Source organism: Cherax quadricarinatus, chromosome 72 (genome assembly GCF_038502225.1).
Source record: "Cherax quadricarinatus isolate ZL_2023a chromosome 72, ASM3850222v1, whole genome shotgun sequence".
Lineage (NCBI taxonomy): Eukaryota > Metazoa > Arthropoda > Malacostraca > Decapoda > Parastacidae > Cherax > Cherax quadricarinatus.
The window spans coordinates 5809656-5821432 of NC_091363.1; positions in this window are offsets into that span (position 1 = coordinate 5809656).

The window sequence follows — 11777 nt, forward strand, 5'->3', positions numbered from 1 at the left end:
TCTTGTACAACTTGTCAGACACTGCAACATCATGGAATCTTGATTCTGAGGACATGTACATAACCTTCACGACTACAACAACAACTACTACAACCCATCTTTTTGGGTAGGATCTACTTCCACTGGGGAATCCCGCCTACCAGTGATTATGCCCTCGTCTGCTACCCTTCCCATTTCCACCTGACGTTAGTATATAAGCGTCAGGCGCCTTGCTTCTGCTTCAGAATCTCCATGACTACGGTGCTCTTCGCACCTACTCCTAGGTTGAGGGACTGATTACCTCATCTTCTGTACATTGTTCTACTGTCTTCAAGTTATGTCCTGGAATTTGTATTGATAAAGCCACTGGATGGTGAAACGTCTACAATAAAGATACCCAGATGTTGCACATGTCTTAATTTCATCTTGTCGGTATTATATACCATTCTTGTACAGTTTGGGACAAGGTTGCGTCAGCTTGGGACAAGGTTGCGTCAGTTTGGGACAAGGTTGCGTCAGCTTGGGACAGATTCACCACTGATAACTTCAAGTGTGTGACGGTAGGATCTTGTACATGGTGGTGACGCAGGTAAATGTCGGCAGGTGAGGTAGGTGGGTAGGCAGGTAGGTGGAACAGTGAGCGCGTAGGAAGGAAGTGTAGGTCTGGGCTTTGAAATAAGTTGAAATACAATTACAGGTTACAACCTGTATCTGAGCTGAGACAGGATAGCAGGTCATAGCCTGTACCTGAGCCGGGGCAGGATAACAACCATAGAACATCATGGAAGCTGACACCCCGTATAATTCTCAGAGTCGTGGGTCCATAAATCAGGGTACCTGGTTACCTTTTACCTTCCAAGAAAGGTTTGTAACCCATAAGGATTTAGTGCTTCTCCAGGTATAAGAACATAAGAACAAAACATAGATGAGGGAATAAATAGCGACATAAGCAAGTTTGCCGATGACACCAAAATAAACCGACGAATTCATTCTAACGAGGACATTAGTACTCCAGGATGATTTGAATAGACTGATGCAGTGGTCGAAGAAGTGGCAGATGAAATTTAATATAGATCAGTGCACAGTTCTAAACACTGGACAGGAAATAACCATGCCACGTATAAACTAAATAATACAGATCTTAATATTACTGATTGCTAAAGGGATTTAGGAGTTCTGGTTAGCAGTAATCTGAAATCAAGACAACAGTGCATAAGTGTTCGCAATAAAGCTAACAGAATTCTTGGCTTCATATCAAGAAGCATAAATAATAGAAGTCCTCAGGTTGTTCTTCAACTCTATATATCCTTGGTTAGATCTCATTTAGATTATGCTGCACAGTTTTGGTCACAGTATTACAGAATGGATATAAATGTTCTGGAAAACGTACAGAGGAGGATGACAAAGTTGATCCCATGTATCAGTAATCTTTCCTATGAGGATAGACTGAGGACCCTGAATCTGCACTCTCTAGAAAGGCGTAGAATTAAGTGGGATATGACTGAGGTGTATAAATGGAAAACAGGAATAAATATAGGGGATGTAAACAGCGTGCTAAAAATATCTAGCCAGGACTCACAGCAATGATTTTAAGTTGGAAAAATTCAGATTCAGGAAGGATATAGGAAAGCACTGGTTTGGTATATTCCGGTAATTAATTTTTATAGTGGGCCAGAAGAAGATAAATTATGTAACATCACAGTCACTAGTGAAATGGTTGTGAAGCAGATAGACCAACTGAAGCAAAATAAGTCACCGGGTCCTGATGAGGTTTTTTCAAGGGTTCTGAAGGAATGCAAAATGGAAGTCTGTGAACCATTAACTAATATTTTTAATTTATCTCTTCAAACAGGTGTAGTGTCTGATATGTGGAAGATGGCTAATGTAATTCCTATTTTTAAAACAGGGGACAAGTCGTTACCGTCAAATTACCGCCCAATAAGCCTGACCTCAATTGTAGGTAAATTACTAGCTCAGATTATAAGAAGCCATCTCGATAAGCATAGCTTGATTAATGATACTCAGCATGGATTCACAAGAGGCCGGTCTTGTCTAACTAATTTATTAACTTTCTTCAGTAAAGCTTTTGAGGCTGTTGACCACGATAAAGAATTTGATATTATTTACTTAGATTTTAGTAAGGCATTTGATAGAGTTCCGCACCAAAGACTGTTGAAGAAAGTAGCAGCTCATGGCATTGGGGGAAGGGTGCTCTCGTGGATCGAATCATGGCTCACAGACAGGAAGCAGTGTCCATAAATGGGGTTAAATCCGAGTGGGGATCAGTAACAAGTGGCGTTCCACAGGGATCAGTCTTGGGCCCGTTGTTTATAATATATATCAATGATCTTGATGAAGGAATTACTAGTGATATGAGCAAATTCGCCGATGACACGAAGATAGGTAGGATAATTGATTCAAACGTAGATGTTAGGGAACTTCAGGAGGATTTAGACAAACTCTACTCTTGATCAGAAAAGTGGCAGATGCAGTTCAATGTAGATAAATGCAAGGTTCTGAAGCTCGGGAGTGTCCATAACCCTAGCACTTATAAGTTAAATAATGTAGAACTTAGCCATACAGATTGCGAAAAGGACTTGGGGGTTATGGTAAGCAGCAACCTTAAACCAAGACAGCAATGCCTAAGCGTACGTAATAAGGCAAATAGATTACTGGGATTTATATCAAGAAGTGGTATAAACCTTGGTAATAAATACCGACAAGTTGGTTTAGAAAGACACGTAAGCAAACACTATAACATATTTATTAGAAAACGTTTCGGTCCTGGGACCTTGATCAAGGTCCCAGGACCGAAACGTTTTCTAATAAATATGTTATAGTGTTTGCTTACGTGTCTTTCTAAACCATATCAAGAAGTGTAAGCAACAGAAGTCCAGAGGTCATACTGCAGCTTTATACATCATTAGTAAGGCCTCACCTAGATTATGCAGCTCAATTCTGGTCTCCATATTACAGAATGGACATAAATTCGTTAGAAAACATTCAGCGTAGGATGACTAAATTAATACATAGCATTAGAAATCTTCCTTATGAAGAAAGATTGAAGACTCTTAAGTTACATTCACTTGTTAGACGAAGAATGAGGGGAGACCTGATGGAAGTGTATAAGTGGAAGATAGGTATTAATAAAGGGGATATTAACAAGGTCTTGAGGATGTCTCTCCAAGAGAGAACCCGCAGTAATGGATTTAAATTAGATAAGTTTAGATTTAGAAAGGACATAGGAAAGTATTGGTTTGGAAATAGGGTAGTTGATGAGAGTAAGACACATGTGCAACATCTGGGTATCTTTATTGTAGACGTTTCGCCATCCAGTGGCTTTATCAATACAAATTCCAGGACATAACTTGAAGACAGTGGAACTATGTACAGAAGATGAGGTAATCAGTCCCTCAACCTAGGAGTAGGTGCGAACAGCACCATAGACTATGGTGCTGTTCGCACCTACTCCTAGGTTGAGGGACTGATTACCTCATCTTCTGTACATAGTTCCACTGTCTTCAAGTTATGTCCTGGAATTTGTATTGATAAAGCCACTGGATGGCGAAACGTCTACAATAAAGATACCCAGATGTTGCACATGTGTCTTACTCTCATCTTGTCGGTATTATATACCATTCGTACACAGGGTAGTTGATGAGTGGGACAGTCTACCTAGTTGGGTTATTGAGGCTAGGACTTTGGGTAGTTTCAAATTTAGGTTGGATAAGTACATGAGTGGGAGGGGTTGGATTTGAGTGGGACTTTCACATCAGAGCTTATTTCTTGGGTGGCATTGAAAATTGGGTTCGTCAAATGTTTGTTAGTGGGATGAATTGTAAAGGACCTGCCTAGTATGGGCCAACAGACCTGCTGCAGTGTTCCTCCTTTCTTATGTTCTTATGTAATAGAGTTGTGGATAAGTGGAACAAACTCCCGAGTACCGTCATAGAAGCTAAAACGTTGTGTAGTTTTAAAAAATAGGCTAAATAAATACATGAGTGGGTGTGGGTGGGTGTGAGTTGGACCTGACTAGCTTGTGCTACTAGGTCTGATGCCGTGCTCCTTCCTTAAGTGAATGTGGCCTAACCAGACTAGGTTGGGTCGTTTGCTTAAGCTGGTAGGAAACTTGAACATGCCTCGCATGGGCCAGTAGGCCTGCTGCAGTGTTTTTTCTTTTTTTTGTCATGTTATTATAAGCAAGCAGGTAGTTCAGGAGGTATCTAGGCAGGTAGGTAGGTAGGTAGGTAGGTAGGTAGGTAGGTAGGTAGGTAGGTAGGTAGGCAGGTATGTACATAGGTAGGTAGGCAGGTAAAAAGATGGATAAATAAGAGACTGGTAAGCAGGTAGGCGCAGGTAGGCAGGCATGGTGGAAGGCAGGCAGGCACGCAGTAGGCAGGCATGCTGGAAGGCAGGCAGGCACGCAGTAGGCAGGCATGCTGGAAGGCAGGCAGGCACGCAGTAGGCAGGCATGCTGGAAGGCAGGCAGGCACGCAGGTAGGCAGGCGGCAGGCAGACGGGTAATAGTGTTATCAAACAAACCATCCATAAACCACAAGGTGAGTCATACTAACCTCTGAGTCCGGGGGAAAGTTTGGTAGTGGTGGAGACGTAGTAGTAGTAGTAGTAGTAGTAGTAAAAGTAGTAGTTGTAATAGTAGTAGTAGTAGTAGTAGTAGTTGTACGTAGTGTAGTGTGACAACACAGGGAAGTGTACAAGAGTGGTGACCTACTATGTCTGTGACGACCACACCACCACGACCCTGACACCCCGTGTAGTGCCTCTCTTCCTACCTCCCATGATAACCTTCTCCTCTTCCTATTCCTCCTTTCATAACCTTCTTCTCCTCAAATTCCTCCTCATTCTCATCCTTATCCTCATCTCCCTCTTCATCATAATAGTCACTACCAAAAGTTTTGATCACTAAACCACAACAGAGAATGTCAATTGCACTTAAACACATTCCATCACACACACATCAGGCCAGGAGCTATGAATCGACCCCTGCAGCCAAAATTAGGTGAGTACACACATGAAGTGGAACAATCTGGAGAGTGATGTAGTGGAGGCAGGCTCCATATTTTTTTAAGAAGATATACGATAAAGCTCAAGGAGCACAGAGTGGACCTAGTAGCGACCAGCGGAGAGGCGGGGCCAAGAGCTGTGAATCGACCCCTGCAACCACAAATACGTGAGTACACACAGGCGGGCATGCAGGCCTAGTGTAACAAATGGCTCCTGGCATTTAATCCCACCAAACGCAAAGTTACGAAGTTGGGGAATGACAAAAAAGACCGCAGACGAAGTACAGGCTGCAAATACGCATCTGGGAATTTTAAGAATAGCGTTTCGACATCTAAGCAAGGTGTCATTCACAACATTGTACACCGTGTACGTCAGACCCACACTGGAGTCGCAACATTGTACACCGTGTACGCCAGACCCACACTGGAGTCTCAACATTGTACACAGTGTACGTCAGGCCCACATTGGAGTCGCAACATTGTACACCGTGTACGTCAGACCCACACTGGAGTCGCAACGTTGTACACCGTGTACGTCAGACCCACACTGGAGTCGCAACATTGTACACCGTGTACGTCAGACCCACACTGGAGTCGCAACATTGTACACCGTGTACGTCAGACCCACACTGGAGTCGCAACGTTGTACACCGTGTACGTCAGACCCACACTGGAGTCGCAACATTGTACACCGTGTACGTCAGACCCACACTGGAGTCGCAACATTGTACACCGTGTACGTCAGACCCACACTGGAGTCGCAACGTTGTACACCGTGTACGTCAGACCCACACTGGAGTCGCAACATTGTACACCGTGTACGTCAGACCCACACTGGAGTCGCAACATTGTACACCGTGTACGTCAGACCCACACTGGAGTCGCAACGTTGTACACCGTGTACGTCAGACCCACACTGGAGAAGCAACATTGTACACTGTGTACGTCAGACCCACACTGGAGTCGCAACGTTGTACACCGTGTACGTCAGACCCACACTGGAATCACAACATTGTACACCGTATACGTCAGATCCACACTGGAGTCGCAACATTGTACACCGTGTACGTCAGACCCACACTGGAGTCGCAACATTGTACACCGTGTACGTCAGACCCACACTGGAATCAGAACATTGTACACCGTGTACGTCAGATCCACACTGGAGTCGCAACGTTGTACACCGTGTACGTCAGACCCACACTGGAGTCACAACATCAGTATGAAACCCACACTTGATCAAGCATGTCAAGAAATTGGAGAAAGTGCAGAGGTTTGTAACAATACTAGTCCCGGAGCTAAGGGGTATGTACTATGAGGAAAGGTCAATAGAGGTCAAGCTAATGACGATGGACAGGACCAAGTGCGATACAATGACGTACCAAACACTGAAAGGAAATGATAAAGTGAATAGGGATATAATGCTTTAGAGACGGGAAATAGGAACAAGGGGAAACAGCTGGAAGTTGAAAACTCGGATGAGTTATAGGGATGTTAAGAAGTATTTCTTCAGCCTTAGAGTTGTCAGGAAGTGAAACAGTCTGGAGAGTGAAGTGATAGAGGCGGGGACCATACATAGCTTTAGGAAGATGTACAATCAGGTTCTTGAAGACAGGAGTGGACCTAGTAGCGACCAAGGAAGAGGAGGAACCAGGAGCTGTGAATCGACCCCTGCAACCACATATAGGTGAGCGCACACACACACACACACACACACACACACACACACACACACACACACACACACACACACACACACACACACACACACACACACACACACACCACTTTCTTTCAGGTGAAATACTGCTACTTTGAGTAAAGAAAAAATGTGAGAGAGAACTGCACCTTAACAAATATGTACACAACGCATATAACTCCCATCTTAAAGTAGGCAACATCAACACGGAGCCTCCCGCCCAAGGAAACATATTTGGAATCTTCAGAAACGTTCAAATGTTGGCAAATGTTGGCACTGTCAGGAGACTAAAACGAATTGAACTTGACGACTCTGAAAGACAGGATGTAAGAAATGCCTCTTTCTATAATGCATATCCAGTGTAAATTCCTCGTTATATAATACGTATTTAAAATATATCATAAGAAAGGGGCATTCCTTACATTAATATCTACATAGAAAACACTAGATTCTAAATGAGGCCCGCGGCCTAGCGTGCGCGGTTCAAAAGGAAAGTCCCATGACACTGGAGTGACGTACAGAGGGATGCTGTATATAATGGTATTGACACATAATATACTACACAAGTATTGCATCACTGACACCTAGAGAAACAGACAGGGCAGGTAACAAGCTAAAATATGAGGGACAGGGACCAGGGGGCACACAAGATAAAAAACACAATAACACGTGAATGTTAGGAAGTACTTTTTAGTGTGAAAGTAGTGAGGGAGAATAATGAACAACATGATGGAGGGGTGGTGGTGGGTGAGGGAGCATAATGAACTACATGATGGAGGGGTGGTGGTGGATGAGGGAGCATAATGAACTACATGATGGAGGGGTGGTGGTGGGTGAGGGAACATAATGAACTACATGATGGAGGGGTGGTGGTGGGTGAGGGAGCATAATGAACTACATGATGGAGGGGTGGTGGTGGATGAGGGAGCATAATGAACTACATGATGGAGGGGTGGTGGTGGGTGAGGGAGCATAATGAACTACATGATGGAGGGGTGGTGGTGGATGAGGGAGCATAATGAACTACATGATGGAGGGGTGGTGGTGGGTGAGGGAACATAATGAACATGATGGAGGGGTGGTGGTGGGTGAGGGAGCATAATGAACTACATGATGGAGGGGTGGTGGTGGGTGAGGGAACATAATGAACATGATGGAGGGGTGGTGGTGGTGGGTGAGGGAGCATAATGAACTACATGATGGAGGGGTGGTGATGGGTGAGGGAGCATAATGAACTACATGATGGAGGGGTGGTGGTGGGTGAGGGAGCATAATGAACTACATGATGGAGGGGTGGTGGTGGATGAGGGAGCATAATGAACTACATGATGGAGGGGTGGTGGTGGGTGAGGGAACATAATGAACATGATGGAGGGGTGGTGGTGGGTGAGGGAGCATAATGAACTACATGATGGAGGGGTGGTGGTGGGTGAGGGAACATAATGAACATGATGGAGGGGTGGTGGTGGGTGAGGGAGCATAATGAACTACATGATGGAGGGGTGGTGATGGGTGAGGGAGCATAATGAACTACATGATGGAGGGGTGGTGGTGGGTGAGGGAGCATAATGAACTACATGATGGAGGGGTGGTGGTGGGTGAGGGAGCATAATGAACTACATGAGAGAGGGGTGGTAGTGGGTGAGGGAGCATAATGAACTACATGAGAAAGGGGAGGTGGTGGGTGAAGGAGCATAATGAACTACATGAGAAAGGGGTGGTGGTGGGTGAGGGAGCATAATGAACTACATGAGAAAGGGGTGGTGGTGGGTAAGGGAGCATAATGAACTACATGAGAAAGGGGTGGTGATGGGTGAGGGAGCATAATGAACTACATGAGAAAGGGGTGGTGGTGGGTGAGGGAGCATAATGAACATGAGAAAGGGGTGGTGGTGGGTGAGGGAGCATAATGAACTACATGAGAAAGCTGTGGTGGTGGGTGAGGGAGCATAATGAACTACACGATGGAGGGGTGGTGGTGGGTGAGGAAGCATAATGAACTACATGAGAAAGGGATGGTGGTGGGTGAGGGAGCATAATGAACTACATGAGAGAGGGGTGTTGGTGGGTGAGGGAGCATAATGAACTACATGAGAAAGGGGTGGTGGTGGGTGAGGGAGCATAATGAACTACATGAGAAAGGGGTGGTGGTGGGTGAGGGAGCATAATGAACTACATGAGAAAGCTGTGGTGGTGGGTGAAGGAGCATAATGAACTACATGAGAAAGCTGTGGTGGTGGGTGAGGGAGCATAATGAACTACATGAGAAAGGGGTGGTGGTGGGTGAGGGAGCATAATGAACTACATGAGAAAGGGGTGGTGGTGGGTGAGGGAGCATAATGAACTACATGAGAGAGGGGTGGTGGTGGGTGAGGGAGCATAATGAACTACATGAGAAAGTGGTGGTGGTGGGTGAGGGAGCATAATGAACTACATGAGAGAGGGGTGGTGGTGGGTGAGGGAGCATAATGAACTACATGAGAGAGGGGTGGTGGTGGGTGAGGGAGCATAATGAACTACATGAGAAAGCTGTGGTGGTGGGTGAGGGAGCATAATGAACTACATGAGAAAGGGGTGGTGGTGGGTGAGGGAGCATAATGAACATGAGAAAGGGGTGGTGGTGGGTGAGGGAGCATAATGAACTACATGAGAGAGGGGTGGTGGTGGGTGAGGGAGCATAATGAACTACATGAGAGAGGGGTGGTGGTGGGTGAGGTAGCATAATGAACTACATGAGAAAGCTGTGGTGGTGGGTGAGGGAGCATAATGAACTACATGAGAAAGGGGTGGTGGTGGGTGAGGGAGCATAATGAACTACATGAAAAAGGGGTGGTGGTGGGTGAGGGAGCATAATGAACTACATGAGAAAGGGGTGGTGGTGGGTGAGGGAGCATAATGAACTACATGAGAGAGGGGTGGTGGTGGGTGAGGGAGCATAATGAACTACATGAGAAAGGGGTGGTGGTGGGTGAGGGAGCATAATGAACTACATGAAAAAGGGGTGGTGGTGGGTGAGGGAGCATAATGAACTACATGAGAAAGGGGTGGTGGTGGGTGAGGGAGCATAATGATTATTATTATTATAATCAAGGGGAAGCGCTAAACCCGGAGGATTATACAGCGCCTGGGGGGGATGTGGAAGGCATTCATGCTTAATTCGGGGAACTGGAGCACAGATCCAATTCCCTAAATCAAGAGCCCCTCACCAACATCAAGGAACCTTCCTTGAGGGGGGGGAGCATAATGAACTACATGAGAAAGGGGTGGTGGTGAGTGAGGGAGCATAATGAACATGAGAAAGCTGTGGTGGTGGGTGAGGGAGCATAATGAACTACATGCGAAAGGGGTGGTGGTGGGTGAGGGAGCATAATGAACTACATGAGAAAGCTGTGGTGGTGGGTGAGGGAGCATAATGAACTACATGAGGGAGGGGTGGTGGTGGTGGTGGTGGGAATCATCACATACAGTTTTAATAATAAGTAAATAAGTTATTCAGGTACACAAATACAGTTACATATGCGTAGAGAACCGAGGATAACCTAAATAAGTCAGACAGTCACTAATTTCCATTGGGGTCCTAATAAGTAAGACAAGGCTCATAAAGCCAGAGAGCAGTAGTGCAAGTGGCAGGAGCTTGTGAGGCGAGGCAGGAGCCAAGACTCGACCTACGCTAACATAAATTAGTGAGTACACACACACACACACACACACACGCGCGCGCGCGCGCGCGCACATACACACTGCTGTTATAAATATTCCTTGAAGTTTCCCCATCGTTGTAACCTTGACCACGACCTCGGCAGGATGGGCGTGTCTGCCAGGTCCTGACGTCACCTGCCGGTCAGCTGGCACAACATCTAGCTCTCAAAACACCACCTGGTATCCAAGGTACCATCTGGCACTAAATGAACAATGTGGCCACCACCACCACTCACCCACCTGCACCCAATCATCACACACACAAGGGTACGTACCCACAGGCACCCGTAAACACACACACGCGCGCGCACGCACACACACACACACACACACACACACAGACAGGATTTAATCAGGATTTTCCTAATGTAACCGACATGGATTCAAGACTAGAAATCCTGTCTCTAGAGCAGTGGTTCCCAAACTGGGGGTAAATTACCCCCTGGGGGTAATTTAACCATTTTTGGGGGGTAATGGAGGGGTGACAGAAAAAAAAGTTATGAATTCTGAAAATCAAGAAAACAATGCGGTACCCGGTATGAGGATTATTGTTAACTTTGTCTTAGTATATAAAGTTGTAAAGTAAACCTATTATAAGTAAGTAATAAAGTTAAACCAAATAACAATAAACATCAAAAACTAATATACAGTATTAGAAAAGAAGAAATATATAGCTAAGTGTGTGGAAACCCAAAAGTATTTTGACAAGTATGCTTCAGGACAAAAGTCACTCAGTAGCCCAGATCGACCTGTCCAGTACGCGTCACTCACTTCCTGAGGCTGCCTCTATTTCACACTGTCAGTTTATCTGTGAGCATCAGCCGAGGTAGACATAAGCTGGTATGTATGTGTACTGCCCTGTGCACTATATAGTTAGTATTTACCCACTGTTACTGTGAATTTGTAGCTATTATTAATTTTATATATAATGTATGTGTGGTTCTTACGTTTTCAATGGTTTTGCTAGGATTAGCAGAGTATGCGAGGCTGTATACGTTCACGTTTAGCCATATATATCAATAATAACAACATTTTGTGAAAGGGGTAACATGCTTTATGTGGCATGTTAAATTGGGTAACAAGCTGAAAAAGTTTGGGAACCACTGCTCTAGAGGTTCATAAGACATACACAGCTCAAGCAGGGACGTCAGGGCAGGATGGACTGCATTTTCCCTTACTGCACAAAACGCTTTTGATAAGATATGATCCGTACTTCAGTAGAGATTATTCCACGAACTAGAAGAAGAAGAGACAGTAAAGTATCAGAAAGACGCAAAAATAAAGAGGAACGGAGAAGGAAGAGGTTGCTGAACCATCTTTTACCGAGAGAAACTTTGTGAAGCTTTATCAAGTCATGACTTGATAAAACTCTACAC